The sequence below is a fragment of the Schistocerca gregaria genome, chromosome X, assembly GCF_023897955.1.
Source record: "Schistocerca gregaria isolate iqSchGreg1 chromosome X, iqSchGreg1.2, whole genome shotgun sequence".
In the NCBI taxonomy this organism is placed as follows: Eukaryota; Metazoa; Arthropoda; class Insecta; order Orthoptera; family Acrididae; genus Schistocerca; species Schistocerca gregaria.
In genome coordinates this window covers 769,695,095-769,722,792 of record NC_064931.1, presented here as the reverse complement: position 1 = coordinate 769,722,792, position 27,698 = coordinate 769,695,095, and the positions used below count along the sequence as shown (strand labels likewise).

Sequence of the window (27,698 nt, the reverse complement as noted above, 5' to 3'; positions counted from 1 at the left end):
TATTATCAGTGACACAGTTTGTCAATGTTGCCAAGCAATAGAACAGCTGTTAGAAGCAATTCTAACACCCTTCATTGTCATACAACCAAACCATGTTACCATTTGTTTGCTAGAGGGCTGAGAGCATTGTTTACTTGTCATTTACTGCTAAAGTTTTTTGGTTCAGTCATCAGACTTGTCTGAAAAAGAAATGGATCAATTGCATTTGGAGGCATGTTATTAGTGTTTCTTGTGGCTTGTTTACTCATGTTAAAGTTCTGTGAAGATGCTCAAGGAACTTAAAAGGGAATCCTTAGAAGAAAAGTGGAATTCTTGTCATGACTCATTAATAAATTTAGATATTATGTATCTCAGATGGATTTTAAAACAGTTGTACTGATCCTTCATATATTTCACATGCCACATATAAAGGAGTTTGTTGACTGCATACAGAGACTTGTAGACGGTCACCATTGCCCCCATTTTTCTACACTACTCCATGTACTAATGTAGTACACCAGTGGGGGCAAGACATGGCATACAAAGAACTTTTATTTAGGTGTCGAATGTTTCCAGAGATTTAAAGTAAGAAATTTTGTTACATATCCAAATGATAAAAGATGGATAACAATGAGACTGAAGTAATGTAAAATTTCAGATGTTTCATATAGAGTAACATCTGCCATGACCATTGTTTGTGAGACAAGAAAATTCTCATTTTTTCTGTGATGCTGATATTATTTAAGCTCGTTCATTATAAAGGGTGTCCATGCAAGAATTGTCAATATTCATGTGTATGACATTAATGATTATTCATAGAGAAATGGCCTAGTAATAATGGACTCTAAAATGCATACCTCAAGAGCTATGAGTATTTTTTCAGTAGAAGAGATTTGTTTCACAATAGCAAAGATGTAGTGCTCATAGCTCTTAAGATATGCATTTTGGAGTCCATGATTACTCAATATTTTGTGTCAAATGGTCAGTCCTGTCATGTCCCAGTTATTGACAATTCCTCCCAGGACAGCCTGTAGTTTAGTTAGTTAGTTAGTTATATTACTTGTTCCATGGATCATGAACACGATTCTTTCGTAATGATGTGGAACGTGTCAAAGTACACAAGATTCATATATCCCAAATAATCATTGTTAGTCTTATATACAGTACAATTGTTAATGCTTACTGTATTTCTTTGGCCTATGTCTAAAAATTCATCTATGGAGTAGAAGGAGTTGTCATTCAGGAATTCCCTTAACTTACTTTTGAATGCCGATTGGTTGTCTGTCAGATTTTTGATATTGTTTGGCAATTGACCAAAAATCTTTGTGGCAGTATAATTCACCCCCGTTTGTGCCAATGTCAAATTCAATGAATGGTAGTGAAGGTCACCCTGTCTCCTAGTATTGTAGCTGTGGACTGTGCTATTAATTCTGAAGTGATCTGTGTTACTAACAACAAATTTCATTAGGCTGTATATATATTGTGAAGCTACTGGCAATATACCTAATTCTTTAAATAATTATCTACAAGATGATCTTGGATGAGCCCCAGACATTATTCTGATAACACGTTTTTGTGCAATAAATACCTTCTTTTTTAGTGATGAATTGCCCCAAAAGATGATTCCGTAGATGATGCAGCTGTAGTGTGTACTAAAATTATGTACTTTAAAAAATAAGACCAATTACTAACATGGACAATGGTGGCAGATCAGAGTAATGTGTTTATTTAATGAATATTGCAGAGGACTGCTTTCTTCAGCCTCGGAGACAAATTGGTCTAGCTAATTCAGTTGTAGGGCATAAATGCTTTTTCTGATGGAAAAATCAGTTACCTACCCCTCCACCCAACAACTGATGTCTCAGGTAGACATTTTGTGAATTCAGATTGCAAGAAAATTTACATGAAAAATGTACAATTCCACTGACATTCTTGCACTGCATGTGTAACTAAGTTATCCTTCAATTTTGATTGATATAATATGTTGGCAAGAAACATAATAATGAAATGCATATCATCATTCAGTGACCATAGTGTAGAGGATGGAGGAAAATTTTTGGATGGCAAATTGCTATCCTGTGGGGTGAAATCATAGTATAGGCTGTTTAATATAGTTATTTCATAAATAGGAGTTTCACAGCTACACTTAAATTTTATTTTATTTATTATGCCAGGTTTCAACTCAACAGGTTGGCTGTATACAAGAACGAGCACTTGAGAATGCATTTGCAACCCTGAAACTAGCTACACTGTATCATAATCCATGTTAAACTGTAGGTCCCTCTATAACTTTCTGGGAAAATAAGTTCAAAGGTTAGAGGAAGGCAGCTGTATACGACCTGTAATAGGACTGTCTAGTGGAGCACTGTGGATTTAAAACCCACCCTTGGATTGAAGACACCTTTAAAGAAATAAAATAAAAAAAGTTTAGTTTTGCAGCTTCTATATCCAAAACAAATAATTTATCAGTTATGGACTAGCAAACAGAATTCTCCCTTAAAGATAATGGGGAAGATCATAGTTTACTATACCTTCCTCCAATTCATGACCAATATACTGTAACTAACTGTCATGTAGGTGATTTCAGTGAGTGTATTGTGTAATGCTTTTTAATCTACTATGTGCTAAGCTACAGATGCTAGTGCTAAATGCCAAGCACCCTCAAAAGCTCAGCTATAAATGATGCTTCATGTTGCAAGAAAAATTCAAAAAAGAAATTACGGTAAACTCTGGCCAGACTTCAGAAACCCTGTTCAGTATGATGGAGTGATGCTCGTAACAGAGAATGTTTTTTTTAGTTTCACAGTCTTGGTTGTGAGGATGGTTTGAGAAATGTGCTGAGGACTACCAAATCACAACTGAATTGACCACTTAGTCCCTCATCTAATTCTTCATCTGTCACAGGATCTCAGTTCTTAGAGGAAGATTGGGAAGTCAGAAAAATTCTCACCATTAGACTAAGACAACTGCAATAAAACAGCTAGTTGGGAGTGCTGTATTTCATAGATCCAAAATGAAAATTTTTCTGTGTAATCCACTTATTGCTCTTTGTTTTTTTGTTTTTTCCAATGTCTTGATTCCTTCCTTGATGTGTAATCTGGAAGATCTGCAAAATATTCATCTACAGCTGCCATAACCTCCTCTCTGACATCAATGCATTCAAGCAAAAAATATTTGACTGGCGAAATGTGGAAATCAGAGGGTGCCAAATCTGACAAAAAGGGATGATGTCATAATAATTTTCTTCTCAAACTCCTCAGTATTCCCATTGCAAAACATCTTTGTACAACTTCTTACCATGTAATTTTTCATCCAATTTGTTCGTAGCTAATTCTTTAATTAAAATGTACCCCCCCCCCCTTACTTTTTTAAATTTAACTTCTGATATGTGTGTGACATTTGGTATTAGACACAATTTAATTGTCAATCACCTAATACTACATTGTGCACATTCTGAATGCTTTAATCTGTGTTGGCGGTTTTGGGATGTCTTTTGTGTGGGTAGTGTATGACAGAAGTACAGCCATATTAAAATTATGTTGCCTATGCAAAAACATTGGGATCAGTGGTTAGGAAAGCGTGGAAATGACTGAGTGACAGATACATTACATAAAACAGATTTATTAATACATTTCACAGCTTAGCAAATTACAATTGTGTGTGCCATAGAACAATTGCCTTTAACATAAAACATCTCATAAGAACAAATTGTTATGCTGAAACATGATAGTTATTCAAACCAGCATTAGCTCAAGATTATTAAACTGCTCTTAAAACAATTATTGATCCAAGAGCAAAGAAGTTGTTCAATTGAATGCACATTACAGTTATTTACAAGAGCATCAATTAAGTTGTCTGAAGTGAAATTACACTACAAACACCAGAACATTCATAAGTCCCAATCTTTGGATAATGTAATTGTATAGCTACTACTTCTACTTAAGTAATGGTACCACAAAATAAATTTTAACACAGCAGAATATTACACTGGTTGTACTCGGAACACCACCCAGCAATGAGCATAATGATATAGTGTTGAAATTCTGCCTACTTCATTTGGCAGCCAGATCAACATTCAGAATTATTATTGTCAACCAAAATTATCAAAAACACTTCCTTCCCTTTTTCAGTGCTTGTTCAATTTCCAGATGCTGTTTGTTACATGCAAATATTTGTAAAGCCGGTTTCCAAGTCATTTGTACAGTATACAAAATATCTTGTAGTGTTCTCTTTATTCGACAGTATAATCTGTGAATAGCCTCTAGGAGCCCATTACATTATCCAAAAAGTCTTAATGGTCCTACAACACTTCCTTGTAGAGCTGAAAATTACTCTATTAAGACTGACATGCTATTTCCTAGGAACTCTTCAATTCAATCTCAATACTGACCCAATATTCCATACAGTCATATTTTGTTCATTAAGTGACAGTGTAGTATTGTACAGAATGCCTTCCAGAGCAAATCAAAATTTAGTCACATAATACATTGCTGTGCAAAACTTAAGGACGAAAGTAACTTTAGCATGATATCACTCCCAAGTATCATAGCTTGATGAAGCTTCGAGAATACATAGAAAGAGCTGTTACAATATGGTACAGAGAATAACTGAAAGATATCCACAGTTAGAAGTACAGAAATGCCACCTTTATTCAAAGATAGTAATTACACTGAAGTCACCGCGATTCATGATGATTCCCTAGACATTACAAAAGGCACTAATTGGTTCCTAACAGTGTATATGATCACCACAGATGGCAATGCATACTGTCCGATGCTGACCACTAAATCATTACGGAGTACTTGTGGTAAAGTGTGCCATTCCTGCACCAGCACACTTGACAAATGTCGGATGGCCGTGGTCATGGTGCAGTATGTCTCCCTGACATGTCTCACATCTGCTCAATGGAATGTAAGCCATGGGAGGGAGTGGGAGGTGGGGGGTGGGGGGGATGGGCAGGCCAGTCCACTTGCCAAATATCGTCTTGTTTCAAGAACTACTCCACCTGTGCTGTTTGATGTATCACACATTGTCATCCAGAAAAATGAAGTTGTGGCTGAATGAGGCTAAGAAGCGTCAATGAATCAGCATGGTTTTAGAAAATATCATTTGTGTGAAACTCAGCTTGCCCTTTTATTGGATGATATACTGAGAACTATGGATGAAGGGCAATAGGCAGAGTCCATATTTCTGGATTTCCTTAAAGCATTTTACATGGTGCCCCAATGCAGACTGTTAACAAAGGTATGAGCGTATGGAATAAGTTCACAGATATGTGAGCAACTCGAAGACTTCTTAAATAATAGAACCCTGTATGTTGTCCTCGATGGCAAGTATTCATCAGAGACAAGGAGCAGCCCTGGAATGTGTTGTAGGATTGCTGTTGTTCTCTATATACCACAAACAATTTGGCAGACAGGGAGGGCAGCAGTCTGCGGTTGTTTGCTGATGATGCTGTGGTGTATGGTGAGGTTTTGAAGTTACTGTAGGAAGATAAAAGACGACTTAGACAAAATTTCCATTTGGTGTGATGAATGGGTCCTAAATGTGGAAAAATGTAAATTAATGTGGATGAGTAGGACGAACAAACCTGTAATGTTTGGATACAGTATTACCAGCATCCAGATTGACATAGTCATGCCGTTTAAATATCTGGGTGTAATGTTGCAAAGTGATATGAGGTGGAATGAGCATGTAAAAACTGTGGCGGGGAAGGCAAATGGTTGGCTTTGGTTTATTGGGAGAATTTTAGGAAAGAGTGGTTCATCTGTAAAGGAGACCACATATAGGATGTTGGTGTGACCTATTTTTGAGTACTGCTAGAGCTTTTGGGAGCCATACCAGGTCGGAGTGTAGGAAGACATTGAAGCAGTTCAGAGGAGAGCTGCTAGATTTGTTACCAGTAGGTCTGGAAAAATATATATATATATATATATATATATATATATATATATATATATATATATATATAAGCATTACGAAGATGCTTTGGGAACTCAAATGGGAATCCCTGAAGGGAAGGCAGCATTCTTTTTGGGAAACACTATTGAGAAAATTAAGAGAACCATCATTTGAAGAAAACTGCCAAACAATTCTGCTGCCGCCAACATACATCACGTGTAAGGACCATTATGTTAAGACATGAGAAATTAAGGCTTATATGGAGGCATACAGACAGTCGTTTTTCCCTTGCTCTGTTCGCGAGTGGAACAGGAAGGGAAATGACAAGTAGTGGAACAGGGTACTCTCGCCATGCACCTTACGGTGCCTTGCAGAATATCTGTGTAGATGTAGGTGTGGACTGCACCCCTGAGAAGATGCACAGGGGCACTGACATATAAAAAAAGGGGGGGGGGGAGGGCATACTGGGCGTCTTGCCCCAGAAAATTTTCTAAATTTTCGATGAAAAATATTGAGTTTTAAAGTTTTTTTAAGCATTTTAGAGTCATATGATCAATATTAGAACCCCAAAAACTGGACTCTTGATAACTTGACAGTCCGGAAAACTCGACAAGCCTGACACATTTTTTAGCTTTGAAAAAAGAAACAAAACATGAACACACACGGTATTTTTGTAAAAAGCTCATTTAATTTACAGTAATAATCATGATTATAGACTATTACGGAGCAGTTAATATATAGCACTGAAAAGACTGAAATTATATTTAAATAAATCCTAAATTATCATTAAAAATATAAAATATAAAATATTGCTGTTGCAAAGTAATAGCACTTTGATTAATAAGTGAAATATCTAATTTAAGCTTACTTTGAATAAAGCTCAGAGTTCATTACATAAAAACAGCATTTCAAGCTTAATGCTTCAATACAGTTAGTAAAGTTAATACAGTATTCCTAATACTTTCAGTCAAAAAGTATGTAAATAGTGGGTTTTAATTGGGTCTTGCACCCTAAAAATATTTAAGTATTGGAAAATAACTAATACAGTACTATAGTAACATAGTAATACAGTACTAATATTTCAAAACTGAAAATTTAACATTATATATGTATTTAATTCTCTATTTTATAAAGATTTTTAATATTACTCTAAATGCTATTATCAGTGCTAGAGTGTCTTTAGAAAGGTGCAAATGTTGACCGTCTGACTGGACTACTGAATATGAAGTTGTTGATGACTGGTTGGATATCCAATTCATCCAAAACATCTCGGTAGGCATGAAGAACAGCCAAGTTGTTCAATTGCTTCTGTCCCAGCAGTGAGCTGGCTTCATTGTTTTCATACTTCTTTGGTATACTTCAATTCTGAGGAAGCAAAGGATCATCAACTTGTGAAGGTTTTTATTTTAAACACAATTCCCAAAAGTGTTCAAAACTATCACGCCTTCCATTCAATATACAAATCAAGCCCTCATATAGTTTTTCCAGATCAGCAACACTTAGATGTGGGCATTGAATTTTTTCATTAACATCTTCTACTGAGTTCATTGCATGGCAATAAAGACATAAAAAGAAATAAGTCTTGAATTGTAACATTGACTCAAGGTAGTCTGTACATTATTATGCAGCTTTACTGTATGGTTAAATGATGATGGCATCCTCTCGGGTAAAATATTACGAAGGTAAAATAGTCCCCCATTCGGATCTCCGGGCGGGGACTACTCAGGAGGATATCGTTATCAGGGGAAAGAAAACTGGCGTTCTACGGATCGGAGCGTGGAATGTCAGATCACTTAATTGGGCAGGTAGGTTAGAAAATTTAAAAAGGGAAATGGATAGGTTAAAGTTAGATATAGTGGGAATTAGTGAAGTTCGGTGGCAGGAGGAACACGACTTCTGGGCAGATGACTACAGGGTTATAAACACAAAATCAAATAGGGGTAATGCAGGAGTAGGTTTAATAATGAAAAGGAAAATAGGGATGCGGGTAAGCTACTACAAACAGCATAGTGAAAGCATTATTGTGGCCAAGATAGATACAAAGCCCACACCTACCACAGTAGTACAAGTTTATATGCCAACTAGCTGCGCAGATGAAGAGATTGATGAAATGTATGATGAGATAAAAGAAATTATTCAGAGAGTGAAGGGAGACAAAAATTTAATAGTCATGGGTGACTGGAATTCGATAGTATGAAAAGGGAGAGAAGGAAATGCAGTAGGTGAATATGAATTGGGAGGAAGAAATGAAAGAGGAAGCCGCCTGGTAGAATTTTGCACAGAGCATAACTTAATCATAGCTAACACTTTGTTAAAGAATCATAAAAGAAGGTTGTATACATGGAAAAGACGGGAGATACTAGAAGGTTTCAGATAGATTATATAATGGTAAGACAGAGATTCAGGAACCAGGTTTTAAATTGTAAGACTTTTTCAGGGGTAGATGTGGTCTGCGACCACAATCTATTGGTTATGAACTGTAGATTAAAACTGAAGAAACTGCAAAAAGGTGGGAATTTGAGGACATGGGACCTGGATAAACTGAAAGAACCAGAGGTTGTTGAGAGCTCCAGGGAGAGCATTAGGGAACAATTGACAGGAATGGGGGCAAAGAAATACAGTAGAAGAAGAATGGGTAGCTTTGAGAGATGAAATAGTGAAGGTAGCAGAGGATCAAGTAGGCAAAAAGACGAGGGCTAATAGAAATCCTTGGGTAACAGAAGAGATATTGAATTTAACTGATGAAATGAGAAGATACAAAATGCAGTAAATGAAGCAGGAAAAAAGGAATCCAAACGTCTCAAAAATGAGATCGACAGGAAGTGCAAAATGGCTAAGCAGGCATGGCTAGAGGACAAATTTAAGGATGTAGAGGCTTACCTCACTAGGGGTAAGATAGATACTGCCTACAGGAAAATTAGAGAGACCTGTGGAGAAAAGAGAACCACTTGTGTGATTATCAAGAGCTCAGATGGAAACCCAGTTCTAAGCAAAGAAGGGAAAGCAGAAAGGTGGAAGGAGTATATAGAGTGTCCATACAAGGTTGATGTTCTTAAGGACAATATTGTAGTAATGGAAGAGAATGTAGATGAAGATGAAATGGGAGAAATAACACTGTGTGAATAGATTGACAGAGCACTGAAAGAGCTAAGTCGAAACAAGGCCTCGTTAGTAGTCAACATTCCATTAGATCTATTGACAGCCTTGGGAGAGCCAGTCCTGACAAAACTCTACCATCTGGTGCGCAAGATGTATGAGACAGGTGAAATACCCTCAGACTTCAAGAAGAATATAATAATTCCAATCCCAAAGAAAGCAGGTGTTGACAGATGTGAAAATTACCGAACTATCATTTTAATAAGCCACTGCTGCAAAATACTAACACGAATTCTTTACAGATGAATGGAAAAACTGGTAGAAGCCGACCTCGGGGAAGATCAGTTTGGATTCTGTAGAAATGTTGGAACATGTGAGGCAATACCGACTCTACGACTTATCTTAGAAAATACATTAAGGAAAGGCCAACCTAAGTTTCTAGCATTTGTAGACTTAGAGAAAGCTTTTGACAATGTTGACTGGAATACTCTCTTTCAAATTCTGAAGGTGGCAGGGGTAAAATACAGGGTGTGAAAGGCTATTTACAATTTGTACAGAAACCAGATGGCAGTTATAAGAGTCGAGGGACATGAAAGGGAAGCAGTGGTTGGGAAGGGACTGAGACTGGGTTGTAGTCTATCCCCAATGTTATTCAATCTGTATATTGAGCAAGCAGTAAAGGAAACAAAAGAAAAATTTGGAGTAGGTATTAAAATCCATGGAGAAGAAATAAAAACTTTGCGGTTCGCCAATGATATCGTAATTCTGTCAGAGACAGCAAAGGACTTGGAAGAGCAGTTGAACGAAATGGATAGTGTCTTGAAAGGAGGATATAAGATGAACATCAACAAAAGCAAAACGAGAATAATGCAATGTAGTCGAATTAAGTCGGGTGATGCTGAGGGAATTAGATTAGGAAATGAGACACTTAAAATAGTAAAGGAGTTTTGCTATTTGGGGAGCAAAATAACTGATGATGGTCGAAGTAGAGAGGATATAAAATGTAGACTGGCAATGGCAAGGAAAGAGTTTCTGAAGAAGAGAAATTTGTTAACATCGAGTATAGATTTAAGTGTCAGGAAGTCATTTCTGAAAGTATTTGTATGGAGTGTAGCCATGTATGGAAGTGAAACATGGACGATAAATAGTTTCGACAAGAAGAGAATAGAAGTTTTTGAAATGTGGTGCTACAGAAGAATGCTGAAGATTAGATGGGTAGATCATATAACTAATGAGGAGGTATTGAATAGAATTGGAGAGAAGAGTAATTTGTGGCACAACTTGACTAAAAGAACAGATCGGTTGGTAGGGCATATTCTGAGGCATCAAGGGATCACCAATTTAGTACTGGAGGGCAGCGAGGAGGGTAGAAATCACATAGGGAGACCAAGAGATGAATACACTAAACAGATTCAGAAGGATGTAGCTTGCAGTAGATACTGGGAGATGAAGAACCTTGTACAGGATAGAGTAGTATGAAGAGCTGCATCAAACCAGTCTCTGGACTGAAGACCACAACAGCAACATATGTTCTTCAAAGTTTTTAAATATTCTCAAGATACTATAAGCTCGCATACTCCATCAAGTCGGGCAAAGGGGTAGTAGAGCAGCTTGGTCATTGGCGCTCTCACAGCATATGCTTCTGAAAAGTCCCATCCTTGTTGGATTTCCTTACGGTGTTTATTAAGTCCTTGGCTAAAGCCATAATATCCCTCATAGACGTAAGATGGCAGAGACTGTCTACAACTGCCAAGTCTAAACTGTGAGCAGTGCAGTGCACATAACGTGCTTTTGGTTGTGTATCCAAAACTAACTTTTTTACTCCTTTGAACTTACCTGTCATATTCGAGGCAGCATCATAGCACTGTCTTCTTAAGTTATCCATTGACAAAACAAGATTAGCAAAAATGTCTTTTAAAATACTAAACAGAGTTTGTGATTCAGTTTTGGGGGTCTCGTATAAGACAATAAAGTCTTCGTTGATGATTAAGGAATCATCTTCAGTACAAATACAAAATGACACTTGTTCATGAATCGAAGAATCACTTGTTTCATCAACCATAATAGAAAAATGTTCAGTCTTCTTGTCTGAAGCCAATACCTTTCTCAACACAGACTTTCTTAGTAGATCAATGATCACATTTTGAATATCATGGGATGTCCACTTATACCCCAAACACCCTAACCAATTTTTAAACTCAGGTATGTCATTCTTTCGGAGTTCCAACAATTGAAAAAATTTGAGTTTACATCTTTGTGCCCTCTAATTGCTAGTTCTTGTTGGCATAGAAATTGCACGGTAGTAAAAATAGTCTCAAGAGCTAAACGACCTTTCTTCATATCATTATCTAACTGTTCATTCAGCTGGGAGGCTACACTGGGTTAGTGATAGAATTTAGTTTCAGAACACCTTCTTTATGCATAAACGTATTTTCATGAAGATGGAATTTTTCCAAAGCCTTTTTCCAGTTAGAAAATCCTACGGAAGTAAATGCATCTTCTTTTTTTGAAGAAAATTGTAATAGATTTTTAGCATATGCCTCTTTGCAGGTTTTGCAAAAAACTTTTCCGATAGATGCTTCATATTCTAGCCATGCATATTTGATGAATCAAGACTTCTGCAATGGTCTTCCCTTACCGGATTGTCCAGGTTTTGGCTGTGAACAGTTCTCACCTGAATACGACGAAGCAGTTGACGACACAATAATTGTTGGAGGTTAACTTGCAGTATCATCAACTTCCAAGTGCGCCTTTTTGGTAACAAATTTATCCATTGCAAACTTAATTCACAATACACTAAGAGACTAAAGTAAATGGATAAAATATAGTCATATAAAATAGTCCACTAGACACTAAAGTCAGAACACTAAACACGTCTGCAGCATGCACTGAATGAAACTATACACACTGAATGACTGCGACGTGAAGGTGATGCAAGGTGGAGGGTTCCAGGTACTTCTGTTTCAGTCCTTTTGATGTTGCTGAGGCCTCAGCACTGGCCCGCTAGTGCCAGACTTTACCTGAAGGTTCGCGCACTGGGACAAATTCTAAGTGTTCCCGCAGCACCGTAACACTATCATGATTCACACCACTCGTTTTCAGTTAACCTGCATACTACTGTTACAATTATTTGTTTTAGCTCATTACTGAATGTATTTTAAAAGGTAAATATTGTCAAACAAGTAAAATAAAAAATTCCAACATAATTTTGTGGTTTTACAAAGCATAATATAACTAATAATTTTCTTAAATTATTGGGGGAGAGGGGGGGGGGGGGCCTCCGCCTCCCCAAACAAATTTTTGAGGGGGCTCGGGGCCCCCCTCAGGCGCCATGGAATTGGCTGCTGTGCACAGGGGGAAGGAGTACAATATTACAATAACGGTGACTGGTGAGTGTACTGTGTTCAAAGATTTGGATGTCAGTATACCCATGTAACATTAGACCTCCAACACCATAAGACCTGCACCATCAAAGTGATCATGTTTGACAAAACTGGATGTACCTCACTTGGTGAGAGGTGGGAGTGCAGAATGGACCCAGGAATATTGTCAGACAAGATTGTTTTGGTGGTCCAGATGTTATGGTTTGGGGATGCATAATTTTGCGTTGGCATATCAACCTCCAAATCTTTGAAAATTGTAAAATCACTGGTCAGTGTTATTGTCACACACTGCTACTTCCCTGTGTACAACTTTACAGGGGTGCATTGAGCCATGACTTAATGGAAGGCAATGTGTAACTGCATCAAACAGAGCAGGAGGAGGAGGTCTTGGAAAGAGAAAGATATTTGGTGAATGGACTAGCCTGCCCATTCCCCCAACTTAAATCCCATCACACTCACATGGGATGCATTGGGGCAACACATTGCAACTTGTCAACATGCCAACATGCATGAACAGCCATCCAGCAATTGTCAAGTGCACTGGCGGAGGAATGGAACATTCTACCACAAGAACTCCTTACTAACCTTGGGGCTAGCACAGGAGCACATGCATGCCATCAGTGGTGATCACACATCCTATTAAGAACAATGTCAATCCTTTCGTAATGTCCAGGGGACCATCATGAATCATGGTGACTTCAGGGTAATTATCGTCTTTGAATAAAAGTGTCATTTCTGTTTGTCACGTTGCACATTTTAAACAATGCAAAATCCATGAAGGACTGTAACAATATGTGCAAAGGAATGTTGCCACTCACCATATAATGGGGATGCTGAGCCACAGATAGGCACAACAAAAAGACTGTCTCAAGTATAGTTTTTGGCCAGTATGACCTTTGTCAAAATTAGACGACACACACACTCATGCAAATGCAACTCACACACACAATTGCATTCTCAGCTCCTGCTTGCAGTGTGGCCTCATTGCATATTTCTTTTATTTATCTTCTGTAGCAGTTCTATGTGTGGCCCAAGTTTCACCAAGCTATATTACTTGGCAGTGACCCACCATGCTAAATGTACTTTGGTTGTTAAGTGTGGCATATCAGTGTATTTATAATGTAAAGTGCCAATGATGCAGTGACCATGCCAGAATTTGAATTTGCATTCTTTTTGTCTCATACTTATTTGTTTTAATAGAAATTCAGACATTTTAAATTTCTGGTCAAGTTTATCAGATTTCCAGCTATTTTGTACTTAAAACAATTGTAGAGACAGAATGAGATTTTCACTCTGCAGTGGAGTGTGCGCTGATATGAAACTTCCTGGCAGATTAAAACTGTGTGCCCGACCGAGACTCGAACTCGGGACCTTTGCCTTTCGCGGGCAAGTGCTCTACCATCTGAGCCACCGAAGCACGACTCACGCCTGGTACTCAGACCTTTACTTCCGCCAGTACCTCGTCTCCTACCTTCCAAACTTTACAGAAGCTCTCCTGCGAACCTTGCAGAACTAGCACTCCTGAAAGAAAGGATATTGCGGAGACATGGCTTAGCCACAGCCTGGGGGACGTTTCCAGAATGAGATTTTCACTCTGCAGTGGAGTGTGCACTGATATGAAACTTCCTGGCAGATTAAAACTGTGTTTTGGAAGGTTCTGCACTGTGTGCAGAGAGCTGCCACACTTGCACACAATGTACATGCCTAAAGAGCTTACCCACCTAAACGCAGTGTCCAGAGGAAAGGATATTCTAGCCAGCAGATTAACAAGGCACTGTCAGTTAGAGGTAAAAACCAGGAAGTGGATAAAGAGGACAGCATGTTGGCAATATCTTCAGCTTTTCTTCCCTTTGTAGGGAATATTCCATCCAAGTCAGCCAGAATCCTCCATAAATTTCAGGTGAATGTGCCCGCAGTCTAAAATTTCAGGTCATGTGGGATCAGCGAAGGAAGATTTATTATTACATAGGGCTGGAATCTACAAAATACGTCACATAGGCCAGACCCTGTGGACTGCAGAAGAACACTACACTCACCTTTTGCAACCAACCTAATCTGCTATTGCTGAACATTGTATATCTGTCAGACATTCAATGGAGTATGATAAAACAATAATTTTGGTCACACCGACACGATTTTGGGACTCCATTATTAAAGAATCTCTTGAAATATGTGTGGCAGAAAATCTGATGAAGTATGATAGTGCCACCAGTTGGATAATGCATGGAATACCATTATTTCCAGAGTTTGCTCTAGATGAAGAAGACAGTATGCCAATGGTTGCAGCAAGTCACATCCCTCAGGAGAGTTGAATTTTCCAACTTCACCATTGAGAGTGTTGCCTGCTGGGTTGTGTGGTCAGCCTACCAACACTATCTTGATGCATGTGTGAATACACGCAACACACTAATAAACTGCAGGATGGGGGGACCTTTCATTCTTTGGTGGCTCGTGTGAAGATGACTTGGAGGTTCCTAGTTGAAATATCATGGATTATATTTGATGAAAACTGAGAGCTAGCCCCAAAACTCCCATGAATACAGTTTTGCCAATTGGGATCACTTGGAACTTATTCCAAACATTTGAGTGTGTATATGTAACATTCTATCAGGAGAGTTACATTACATGCCTGGTTTAGTTCTTCTTGGAGAAACAGGATGCAGAATGTTATAATAGACAGTTCAAGTAATAATCAAAGGGGTACTATACTATCTGCATAGGTAAAAAAGATACAGTAAGACATCTCTTCTTATTCTGAATGAATGCCATAACCATGTCATTTGAATCAGAAGACTGAATTAACCCTTTTTACAAATGATATAAGCACTTTTGTCGCACAAGAAAAGAAACATCAGTAGAGAAAATAGTATATTACTTTTCTGCTAAAGTCATTAACTGATAGTTTTCAAATTGACCCTCCTTAAAGTTGGAAAACTGTAGCTCATATGGTTTTGTACTGTCAAAAAATATGTCACAATTGTTTCATATATTGTACCAGCATAAACAATAAACAGAATAGAAAGGCCTAAGTGTGCGGACATATATAAGGATGGAAACCTAAAGTGAAAATGCGGCTTTCTGCTCAGGAATAATTGTCATTTTGAGGGCACAGAAAAAGTTAAGTTAACATACTGTCACTTCCAGGTGTTCTAAGGGATAAGATTTTGTTAAATGTGTGTATGTATGGGATTCATATGTGAAGCAAGCACGTGTGAAAGCAGATAAAAATATTAACTGTATTTTTACAATACATTCATTCATTTGAAATTGGTTCTTAGCAATTCATTTGATTTTGAGCATAACAGAGACATTTATAAATGGAACACTAGAAGAAAAATGATCTGCGTACCCATATGTAGATCTGATTTTGGGACAGAAAGAAGAGAAAACATGCAACTGACAACTTATCCCCAGAATTAAAAATGCAAAAGGGAATATTAGGGTTCTAGTATACTGCTAAGAGATGGGATCATTTTTGGAGCTAAAATGGATAACTGTATTCTGTATTATTCACCTGAGAGTATCTCAAAATGTTTATGCAAGGAACAGCATTTTGCACAGCCGATCATAGCACTAGGTGATGGTATAGCCAATGACCATGTGAACTGCTGCAAGTTAAACAGATCAGGATCTGATGATACAAGCATTATTGTCACACCAAGAAAAGACGCTTCACTAGAGAAACTGACTGATGAATTTCTAGAGGAGTTGATTTTTGTGAGAGATTGGGATCCCACGATGAGGGTCATCCAGTAACGCCATATTTTACAGATGATTCCCAGCATTCAAGAAATTGTATAGAATTTAGAGATTAGTTGGAGACAGTGAATTGAAATGAAGAAAAAGAGTGCACTGGAACTTGAAGTGAATTTAAGAATATTAAAAACTTGAGTTTTGGAGAAGTGTGTGCTGTAGCTGTTGGTATCTGAAAGGGAGACACCAGAAACACAGTATATTCAAAGCGAGAGTATAAAATCCTATGTTTTTGGAAACAGAATAGTCATGGTCAATATTAATTCTAAAGAGGAAAGGAAAATAAAAATTTGTAACTAGCAGAATTTCACATTGTGAATATTTTCTCTGCAGCACTTTGTTATTTTTAATTTTTGGGGACTTTGAATTGGAAAAGATTTGAAAGCACTTCTTTTACCACTTCCTCTGTGAAAAGGGAGTGAAGAACTGACAGGTTGTGGCCTGTATGCCTTAAATAAAATGAGAGGTTTGATGAGAGACCACTGAAAAAAAAAGGGGTCAGTTGTACCTTAGGCTCTGTAAAGTCTCTTACCTTGTATCCCAGCTTAACAGAAGAGATGAATGTAGGCCAGGGACAACTTTGTGTTGGGTGCCATGATACTAGTACCAGATCAAATGAATATTTCAATAGAAAGAGGAATTGCATCGTAATTTTAATGTAAGCAAATTTCCATTCCATGAACAGTTCAGCTTGCAAGTATGTCATGATGCATTCTGAAGTGCTGTCAGTCACTTGACTGCGAGCAACACATGCAGAGTGTGTAAAATTTCGGTGTCCTACTGAGAAAATTGTCATTTGCTGGAGTCAGTGCATAAGGCATTGTTGGTGCTATATTCACAATGGCATCTAGCTATGCTACTGTTACATTTATCAATGAAGTACTCATTCATATCACAGTGTTTCTGAATTTCTCTCAAGAATTGACATCCACATGTCAAGCATACGTGTAAATAAAGATTTATACCATCTTTATTATTTTTTAAGTAGTGACTTTTTGTGCTTAGTTCTGACAAAATAACTCAGTTTAGGTCCTAGAAAATATAACATATATGGAAGACATGAAACTGAAGCACTGAGCCATTCAGTTGGTGTGTGTGTATGTATGTGTGTGTGTGGGGGGGGGGGGGGGGGGGGAGTAATTTAGTGAAAGGTAATGATCATATGATTCTTCTGCTGCTTTTTTGATGCCTTTGCACTATAGTTTCTAGAGATAATCCTTCATTAATGATGGTGGCGAATGAATATTTCTTTTTAAAAACTGTTCCTTCAAGTTTTGTTCATGGTTTATCATGCATCTGTTTTAGCATTGTCTGATTTCTAGTTCTATCATGTATGATTTTCAAGACATGACCAGTTTTACAATATTGTGGTGTCTAGATTTTTGCCATCTTCCATAGCGGCTACTGTACTAATTTTAGTGGTAAATGTAGTGACTGATGATTCTGCAAGATGTTGAATACACATTTAATTTTTTATTTTTATAATTCTATAGGAATGAAAGTGGATTATATATTCAAAATGTTTACAGAATCAACAATGATGATGTTTTACCAATAAAGTGAAATGTATCTGGTTAAAAACTTTTGTAATTTACATTTATAATACACTTAGGACATAAAAACAAAAGTAAGACTTATTTTTTATGCATTTTGGTAATGGGACATTGATGTTTAAGTCTGAAAACTTGATGCCTTGTGATGTCATTATTTTTCCAAACTACAAACATTTGCTACTCGCTTTGATTTTTATTTCAGTTTCCTCACTATGTTTGTAACTTTACACAGGTTTGTTGTTTCATTGCCTACTCAGTTGTTTCATCCACTCAGTCACACGGACACCTCCCTGTTCATTAATTGCCGACCACCGTTACAATGAATTTATTTACAAACAACACTCAATCTTGGGCAGGCCGAGGGTATATGCCATCTCCATTTCAACGGAACCTACATGAATGCGAGCTCAGAGTGCATTACTTCGCTCTTTATCAAGATAATTGGCGCTCTTGTCAAGACACTGGACTCGCATTCATTAAGGAAGGAGTTGAAATTACAGGTTTTCGGAGGTTTGCCCATATGTTGTTGTTGTTGTGGTCTTCAGTCCTGAGACTGGTTTGATGCAGCTCTCCATGCTATTCTATCATGTGCAAGCTTCTTCATCTCCCAGAACCCACTGCAACCCACATCCTTCTGAATCTGCTTAGTGTAGTCATCTCTTGGTCTCCCTCTACGATTTTTACCCTCCACGCTGCCCTCTAATACTAAATTGGTGATCCCTTGATGCCTCAGAACATGTCCTACCAACCGATCCCTTCTTCTGGTCAAGTTGTGCCACAAACTTCTCTTCTCCCCAATCCTATTCAATACTTCCTCATTAGTTATGTGACCTACCCATCTAATCTTCAGCATTCTTCTGTAGCACCACATTTCAAAAACTTCTATTCTCTTCTTGTCGAAACTATTTATCGTCCATGTTTCACTTCCATACATGGCTACACTCCATACAAATACTTTCAGAAATGACTTCCTGACACTTAAATCTATACTCGATGTTAACAAATTTCTCTTCTTCAGAAACTCTTTCCTTGCCATTGCCAGTCTACATTTTATATCCTCTCTACTTCGACCATCATCAGTTATTTTGCTCCCCAAATAGCAAAACTCCTTTACTATTTTAAGTGTCTCATTTCCTAATCTAATTCCCTCAGCATCACCCGACTTAATTCGACTACATTGCATTATTCTCGTTTTGCTTTTGTTGATGTTCATCTTATATCCTCCTTTCAAGACACTATCCATTTCGTTCAACTGCTCTTCCAAGTCCTTTGCTGTCTCTGACAGAATTACGATATCATCGGCGAACCGCAAAGTTTTTATTTCTTCTCCATGGATTTTAATACCTACTCCAAATTTTTCTTTTGTTTCCTTTACTGCTTGCTCAATATACAGATTGAATAACATTGGGGATAGACTACAACCCAGTCTCAGTCCCTTCCCAACCACTGCTTCCCTTTCATGTCCCTCGACTCTTATAACTGCCATCTGGTTTCTGTACAAATTGTAAATAGCCTTTCGCTCCCTATATTTTACCCCTGCCACCTTCAGAATTTGAAAGAGAGTATTCCAGTCAACATTGTCAAAAGTTTTCTCTAAGTCTACAAATGCTAGAAACGTAGGTTTGCCCTTCCTTAATCTAGCTTCTAAGGTAAGTCGTAGGGTCAGTATTGCCTCACGTGTTCCAACATTTCTACGGAATCCAAACTGATCTTGCCCATATATATTATGAAAATAGCGAGATGGTTGTACTGAAAATGGCACGGCCTTTTTCCTTCCCCATTCCTGTTCATTTCGAGCTGTGTCTCTGATAACCTCGTCTTCGTTGGAACGTTAAAGCCAACTCTCCCTTTTTCTTTTTTTTATTTCATTTTAATAAATGGGCAGATAGCGTTGCTGTCGCCACATCGATATTTATCCTAAGATGAGGAAACTGTGCCGTGTATGCCACTTAACAAGTGGCAGTAAATGTTTAACGCTTTGCTTTTAACCTTCCTTTTCTGTCCGGCAATCAGCTAGTGTGCTACTACAACATATAGCGCGCAACCTGCACAACGGACTGGAACTGAACTCAACGAAGCATGCGCGTGGGAACACCTGCCCCCTACCCCAACGGTTTGTCTGGCATGTGGGCTCACATCGATCCAGATCACAGCAGCGTGGCTCTGCTGACGAAAACGTCACTCTGTTTTAAGTTCTCGTTTTCCTTGTACCGTGTTAGTGGTTCGTAGAAAGGTAAACTACAACCATTTGAACAGCACTCAAGCACATCACTTAATTTTGTCTGGCAAGACACTTATGGCACTATACTTAGCAACAGACTTTGCTTTTCTACGTGCATTAACTTATGCGTCCCTACAAGAAAATTTCATTACTGTTTGAATCAAAATTTTTTAGCATTGCATATATTTTATGAAATTTTTCTCTCTCTCCCGATCCGTCGATGTTTGAGAATGATATTCCGTGACTTTTTCATCTTCATTATTTCTTATTTCGTTGAAAAACTTCTGGCATTTCTTGCGCAGTTGATCGTCATACTATTTTCTCCAAACTTTTGATGTTTCTAAATTTTAGAGTGTCTATTGCATTTAAGACAAATTATGTAAAATTGAATGATATGACCTCATTGTGGAGCCGTTAATGGATACTAGGGTATCTATGTTACGCGACGGCTTCTCGGCCTATGAGAATGATCGAAAGATTTGTTTATTAGTTTTTTATATAGCTTGCAAAATTTTCATGATCTTATCTTTTAGCAAGGTTCTGACAACAGCAGCGTTGTGTTACTATTTTAAACAATGAATTAAGAATTTACTGTTCGTAAGTGGACTTATCCCATATCAATTGTACAACCTACTGTACTGACATGATCCAAGGAGCCAATTAATAACAAAAATAAAATAAATACATGAAGTACCTTCCTTTTATGATAATTAAAGGGCTTTATTATTAAAATACTAAAAATATTATGCTTCTATCTGGAGGTACTGTATACCTAATTCTCAAGATGTCATTCTGTCTTTCATCGCACGGCTTGTATTTGCGAGAATGCAGCTAATTTTCCTGAGGATCTGAATTCATTTCTAAAGTCTTCAAGTTTTTAGCAGTCATCAAATACTGAGATGTAAACTATCTGGCCGAATACATATATTTTTCTGATTCGAATCGCCCTCTGCTAACCAGTATCTAGGTTTAGTGCTTTCGCTTTTTAAGCGAATAGTGAGATGTTAACTTGTACAAAACCACCGGCATTTCGTAATAGAAACCGAGCTGCTGCCGCGCCTGTACGATATCTTGTAAGGGGAGAGGGGGGCTAGACTTTGGGGTATGGGATATTTTTAATATTTTGGAAGACAAATGGCGACTTGTAAGTAGCCATTAAAAGTTCCCATTCCGATCCTGTTAAAAACCTGCATAATACCGACTTTTAAATCATTCGCTTGAAAGAAAGACCCCTGGCTACACTATATTTTACCTTTTCTTGGGAGCTGGGGATGGTGGCGGTTCCCCTTTTCTCCATGTATAGACGCCCTTGGTTGCTATTACGTCCTTAGTATTATTTTAGTCATAACTTCGAGGACATCTTAAAAACAAAACACATTGCGGACACTGGGCCGGTTTTCAATAGCTTATCCAGGATATTCACAGGTGAGGGGGAGCAACTCGTGTGAGTTTCGCGGTAAATGACGAAACAGTTTACAGATTCACGACTCTGAATACACTTGCTACTAGTCAACATTCATGTTCTTGCTTTCCTCAGACTGACACTAAATTGATACATGTGTCTTTGAAAGTGGGGCACTATGAAAGTTCAGTCTACGAAGATTATTTCTAAAGGAGTGAGTTTCCTGTCCTTCCCTACTCCTCGTCGGGTATGTTTTTCGCCGGTTTTGCTTTGGAGTATCCTTCTATTCTATTCCACGATTCCTCCCTTAAGACACAGTTACTCGGAGATAGGTCGTGACTTTGAGAAAGGAGTACCGTATAACCTATTAACGACATAACCGTCCCCGTCAGTACAATATTTGTTTGCTACCTGCTCCATGTGCTGTCTACCAGTTACATGTTTACTAATGTCTATTTGCGCCTTATATTGTCAAAAACTTCAACCCCCTTGTCCCTTGCTTAACTTATAACCAATGAGTAAGTTAAAGAATTGGCCAGGTGCTAGTAGGACTCGCGCACTAAGGGTTCCACAAAGAGTTAATTACGTTTATAGACAGTTCATCCATTCAAGAAATCGGGGATCTCGACGATTTTTGCGTGTTATCGACGTTGCCACGGGCAAAATGTCGATCCCAGAGATTCCTAGAATTTCGAGAATGTTTTATTTTCAATTTTGAAGTCGGATAACAAATGACAAAAGAAATATTTTTACTGTGATATAATTACAAATTAACAAGTTCAGATTTTTCTCATTACTTACACTGTGAAAGCTTTCTTCTTATCATTCGAGACCAACGGGAAGCACCCTATAGGTACTGATGAGTGAGTTTGCTAGAATCAAAATATGTGACATAAATGGTCGTATCTTTTGACTACATTCACTTAGAAGCTTAAGATTCTTACACCACCAAAGAACTATGGACCTCAGTATATGACATAAATTTCAACTTGATACGTGTAGCTGTTTATGAGAAAAAGGGTTTTGAACAGTCGGATAGACAGCCTGATGGACAGACGGTCAACAAAGTGATCCTGTAAGGGTTCCGTTTTTACATGTTGAGACACTGAACCCTAAAAAAAGACTACAGCGAGTAAAATGATGCAGTTCCTTTCCTGTGACGTCAGTGTTTTACTCTTTCAGTAATAGTATTGAAGGTGGAAGGGGAGGAAAGGGATTATTGATCTCAGCTGCATCGGGACATTAAGTGGAATCAGCGGCGACGGGTGAAAATGTGTGCCAGACCGGGTTTCGAACGTGGGATCTCCTGCTTACTAGGCATGTACGAAAACCAGTGCGCCATCCGGAACATAGTGTTATGGCAACTGCGCGGCTTATCTCGGCACGCCTCACAGCCGACCCACATTTACACCGAGTGCCATCTATCCACAGTCCCTGTCCATTTCCTCCATGCTCGCCACGCAGAGATTACTGCAGGAGGTCGGACGTACTTGTGCATCTTGCATATTATTGATTCGCCTAGATTGGCAATGGATCCACCTTCTTCAGTGCTTTACATACTGTATTACCCTATCAATATCTTCGTATACTTTATCTATCACGTCATCATGTGTACCTAAATCATCGTTGTTGGTGTTGGTTTGGTGTCGATAACAACCCTGTACATTCTAACATCGCTGCATGTTGTGAATTAGGATTGTTGATATTTTTAAAAATATAGAAAGTCCGATAGCAGAAGCTTGATCTCTGTGTAGCGAACACGGAGGAATGAACAGGGGCTGTGGATAGGCGGCGCACTGTGGGAATGTGGATCAGCCTCGAGGTGTGCTGAGACAGTCTGTGCAGTTGCGACGACACTGTGTCCCAGATGGCGCAGTGGTTAACGCACCTGCCTTCTAAGCAGGAGATCCCAGGTTCGAATCCTTGTCCGGTATACATTTGCACTCGTCGCCGCTGATTCTGCGTGATGTCTCGATGTAGCTTATATCACTTATCCCTTCCCTTTCTTTTCCTTTCTCCCCTCATCCCCCTCTCCACCTTCAATTTACATCTAATTTATCACAGATGCGGATTCTGCGTGGTGTCTGTTCTTTTGAACACCACGCGTTCGTATAATTGCAGTAACAGTGGTTGCTGCACTTTTGTAATTTGCGCTTTTCCTGCGTCTGTCTAAGTGATTCTTAGTTACAGTAACTGCGTAGCCTCGAACTAGTTTAATACTGCGTAGACATTTTCACGTGTACTACAGACCTTTCCTAAGTGCCACTCCCATGGAGGTAACTGCAGCTAGCATACAGGTAGATGCATGTAAAGCGTCATCCATTGCTCCATCTGTGAACAGATCGGGAATAAGCTTTCATATATGGCACTGTAAGAAGTACTGTATTACACACGCCTTGTCGTTATTTCGAGATTATAGATATGTATCTTACCAGGACAGTCAGATGACTGAGTAGCGGAACTCTTTACATTTCAATTTTTTAAAAACGTTTGATTTAACAAAGTACAGTACAACCACAGTCTATTTTAAAGCCCAGCGAAGATAACATAATCGAACTTTGTAGACTTAAATTTCTGAAGTCCACAAAATTCTAGTATTGCTGGACGTGAGGAGAGTAGTCCACTTTATACACTGACGGTAAGAAATCGCAACACGAAAATATAATTAACGTAGAGTAATGAAAATTTGGGAATACATTTAGCTAGATAAAATATTTAAGTGATTAACATTGCAAGATCACAGGTTAATGCAAGTGTGGGATAAGCCATTGTAAATGTTAAATGTTGGTATCTCAATTAACCAGTGTAACTGACAGAACGTTGAATGTAAGCATGCAAACGTGCATGCTTTGTGTCGTACAGGATGTCAGTTATTGGGATGGAATTCCACGCCTGTTCGACTTGGTCGGTCAATACAGGGACGGTTAATGCTATTTTTGGATTGCGCTGGTGTTGTCGTCAGATGATGTCCCATATGTGCTCGATTGGGGACAGATCTGTAGGTCGAGCAGGCCAAGGCAACATGTCGACACTCTGTAGAGCACATTGGGTTACAACAGCCGTATGTAGGCGAGCATTATTCTGCTGGAAGATATCCCTGGAATGCTTGTCACGAATGGCAGCACAACAGGTCGAATCACCAAAAAGATGGTTCAAATGGCTCTGAGCACTATGGGACTTAACAGCTGAGGTCATCAGTCCCCTAGAACTTAGAACTACTTAAACCTAGCTAACCTAAGTACATCACACGCATCCATGCCCGAACCTGCGACTGGAGCGGTCGCGCGGTTCCAGGCAGAAGCGCCTAGAACCGATCGGCCACTCCAGTCGGCTGGTCGATCACCAGATTGACATACAAATTGCAGTCAGGGTGTGTTGGATAACCACGAGAGTGCTACTGCTGCTATTCGAAAGGGCACCCCAGACCGGAACTCCAGGTATAGGCCCAGTGTGTCTGGTATGCGGACAGGTTGGTTGCATGCCCTCAACTGGCCTCCTTACCAACACACGGCCATCACTGGCACTGAGGCAGAACCAGTTTCATCAGAAAACACAACAGATCTCCACTTTGTCCTCCAAAGAGCTTTCGCTTGACACCACTGAAGTCGCAAGGGTCAGTGGAATGCACTGTAGAGGGCGTCTAGGTCGGAACTATCCTTGAAGTAAGAGTTCGTTGTGTCACTACGCTACCAACCGCAGCAGCTGCAATACGATGCGCAAGAATAATACACTGAACATGATGGTCTTCCCTCTCGGTGATGCCATTTGGTCGTCTGGAGCCAAATCTTCTTGCGGCCGTACATTCTCGTGACCACCGCTGCCAACTATCAAGTACAGTGGGTACACTGCTGCAAAGTCTTTCTGCATTATCGCAAAAGGAACATCCAGCTTCTCCTAGCTCTGTTACACGATCCCATTCGAACTCAGTGAGATGCAGATTTTTTTTTCCATACTCCGCAAGCCACCTGACAGTGTGTGGCGGAGGGTACCTTGAGTACCTCTATCGGTTCTCCCTTCTATTCCAGTCTCGTATTATTCGTGGAAAGGATGATTGTCGGTATGCCCCTGAGTGGGCTCTAATCTCTCTGATTTTATCCTCATGGTCTCTTAGCGAGATGTATGTAGGAGGGAGCAATATACTGCGTGACTCCTCGGTGAAGGTATGTTCTCGAAACTTCAACAAAAGCCCGTACCGAGCTACTGAGCGTCTCTCCTGCAGAGTCTTTGACTGGAGCTTATCTATCATCTCCGTAACGCTTTCGCAATTACTAAATGATCCTGTGATGAAGCGCGCTGCTCTCCGTTGGATCTTCTCTATCTCTTCTATTAACCCTATCTGGTACGGATCCCACACTGCTAAACAGTATTCAGGAAGTGGGCGAACAAGCGTACTGTAACCTACTTCCTTTGTTTTCGGATTGCATTTCCTTAGGATTATTCCAATGAATCTCAGTCTCGCATCTGCTTTACCAACGATCAACTTTATATGATCATTCCATTTTAAATCACTCCTAATGCGTACTCCCAGATAATTTATGGAATTAACTGCTTCCAGTTGCTGACCTGCTATTTTGTAGCTAAATGATAAGGGATCTATCTTTCTATGTATTCGCAGCACATTACACTTGTCTACATTGAGATTCAATTGCCATTCCCTGCACCACGCGTCAATTCGCTGCAGATCCTCCTGCATTTCAGTACAATTTTCCATTGTTACAACCTCTCGATACACCACAGCATCATCCGAAAATAGCCTCAGTGAACTTCCGATGTCATCCACAAGGTCATTTATGTATATTGTGAATAGCAACGGTCCTACGACACTCCCCTGCGGCACACCTGAAATCACTCTTACTTCGGAAGACTTCTCTCCATTGAGAATGATGTGCTACATTCTGTTATCTAGGAAGTCTTCAATCCAATCACACAATTGGTCTGATAGTCCATATGCTCTTACTTTGTTCATTAAACGACTGTGGGGAACTGTATCGAACGCCTTGCGGAAGTCATGCTGGGTTTCACACGATCGTCTTATTCGAAACCATGCTGATCCTACAGAGTAGATTTCTAGTCTCCAGAAAAGTCTTTCAAATGTAGAAAGACACGTGCCAACTTTTGTTTATGTCGTACAATTCGTTGATATTGTGACTTTTTTCCGTCAGTGTATATTGCTTGCGGTTTAGTCTTCTAATCGCGTCCGGTATTACTAGTAAATATATTGAATTCTAAGCGTTTAATGTAGCGAGGAAAGGGTTGAACTATTTGTATGTTGTTTTGTTCCTTATGAGGACTATAAGTGACGGTCCCCAGGAAAAACACTCTCGTAAGTGTCTACTTTGTTTAAGAGACATAGCCGTTCTTCGGCGAACGTGTTCTCGACTATATGTCGTGACTTGACACTCAGCGTAACTACGAACAGAAAGGGGCACTTTTACTCTCTGTACTTGTTCGTTACTAGATGCCAGACAACTTATTGTAGGTGGTTGATCGACTGACAACTTTCAGTACCAGAAATAGAATTCTCATTAGCATTTTGCTTTTGCACCAGTGGAGAGCAAGCGTCGATGCTGGCAGCTCAGATACAACTACGAAAACGAAGTGCAGTGAATGGTACGGAAAGAATGCCGCCACTTAAGGACAAGACACGGGGCTTATGACGAAGCGCCTTCGCCACTTTTGATGGAAACGGTCTTCTGTGTCTTCTCTTATACATAGTCAGCTATTATTCCGTTATTACCGATCTTAATGCATATGCTATTGCTGTTATGTGATAGCTAATTTTCGTGTGATGGAGGATACCCAATATTATTTCGGACACGCTGGCTTGGATCATTAACTACGTAGAATACAATACTGATTTATCTTCTCAATTTCCGTTAATTTTTCAACATATCTCCGTAAAAGAAGTAAGCGGAAAGAGCAAACGCAGTTTCAGGTAGTAACTGATTCCTGACATAGCTGACAAAAAGATTTTTTCCTTATGATGCTTGGGTGCGCCTTCGGCGTGCTGCGTCTTATGATGCTTGGGTGCGCCTTCAGCGTGCTGTTTTGATTCCACATAATCGCATCGGCGGGGTTGAAAGTAAAGTTGAAAAGAACCATGATTTGAGAGGTCCATAATTTGAAAGAGAAACTGCAGATTTGTCATCTACATAAGGCGTCACGCTAATACCCCCTAACACCGCCTCTAGTATTATTAATGGCCCCAATTCGACGAGGAGTAGTCCACAAATTACTTAATTTGGGACATGTTCGTCAGAAGCCATTCATTGACGATTAGATCCCCTGGAAAAACCAAACTGATACGTTTCAGCAGCTGTTCCAAATAGTCCTAGACGTTTTCTGTTGTTCTTAGAATAGGCAATTTAGCGGGCTAGTCGAGGAGCGATAGGGTACCAGAGTGATCGTCA

The 27,698-nt window shown here is 39.1% G+C and overlaps 1 protein-coding gene and 1 non-coding gene across 2 annotated transcripts in view; both read left to right on the top strand.

The window, feature by feature from the left end:
- Positions 1 to 19,811: 19,811 nt before the first annotated feature.
- LOC126298755 (ADP-ribosylation factor-like protein 6) overlaps positions 19,812 to 27,698 on the top strand; it is a 107,714-nt gene continuing 99,827 nt past the window's right edge. Inside the window, exon 1 of the mRNA XM_049990202.1 lies at positions 19,812 to 19,898. The gene's annotated coding sequence lies outside the window, so the exon portion shown is untranslated. The remainder of the gene's footprint in view (positions 19,899 to 27,698) is intronic.
- Positions 23,150 to 23,222, top strand: Trnar-ucu (transfer RNA arginine (anticodon UCU)). Its single transcript has one exon. It is a non-coding gene; the product is annotated as a tRNA-Arg (tRNA).